Source organism: Microtus ochrogaster, chromosome 5, assembly GCF_000317375.1.
Source record: "Microtus ochrogaster isolate Prairie Vole_2 chromosome 5, MicOch1.0, whole genome shotgun sequence".
Taxonomy (NCBI): domain Eukaryota; kingdom Metazoa; phylum Chordata; class Mammalia; order Rodentia; family Cricetidae; genus Microtus; species Microtus ochrogaster.
The window spans coordinates 33,142,214-33,143,027 of NC_022012.1; positions in this window are offsets into that span (position 1 = coordinate 33,142,214).

Genomic DNA, 814 nt, shown 5'->3' on the forward strand with positions numbered 1-814 from the left:
AGAATGCTAGCCTAGCATGGACATCCAGTCCTATCACCACAAAAATTGGCAATATACATAGGTAATGACTCATAAACTGTGAATAATAACTGTAATAATATAGAACTTCCCTTCAAATACCAAGAATAAAATTTCTATTTGATTCAGGAATGAACATGTGTGTGTGTGTGTGTGTGTGTGCGTGTGCGTGTGTGTGTGTGTGTGTGATAAAACATGCATGGTTTATGACTTACTGCAGGTAAAGTGGCCAAGTGAAAAAGTGACCTATTTTTATAATTCTTTAAATACACTTGTCGAAAATTAAATATTAGCCAGATCGTGGGTGACACATTGAAACCCTTCTAAAGAACAAAAAATAATCACACATGCACACACACGCACAAATTTGATATTGATGAAAACATTGGAAAGATGAAAATGTCTAGCTAACTTTAGTAAGTAATTTTGGCTAACATTTATTCTAGAGTTTGGGTCAAAAGGGTAGCCATACAAAATTAGTGGAAAATACGGTCAGAGTATCATGGATCACAGCTATTTCTGAGCAGCTCATCTTCATTGTATTTTTTGAAAGAAATATAAAATAAGACTTATAAATGAAAAGTGTCATTTTACACTGTTACCTATGTGATGGAAGAATTTTACAAAGGTGAAACAGATTAAGAAAAGATACAGTTCCTTATGTCATAAAGAACATTCTTGTAAGATTTTGTTTCATAAGAAATGAACAAAGTTAATCTAGGGGTTTTAGGGAAGGGAGATAAGAGTAATGATCAAACAATAGGGCAGACATTGTTTCACCTAGAGACTGGAAAAT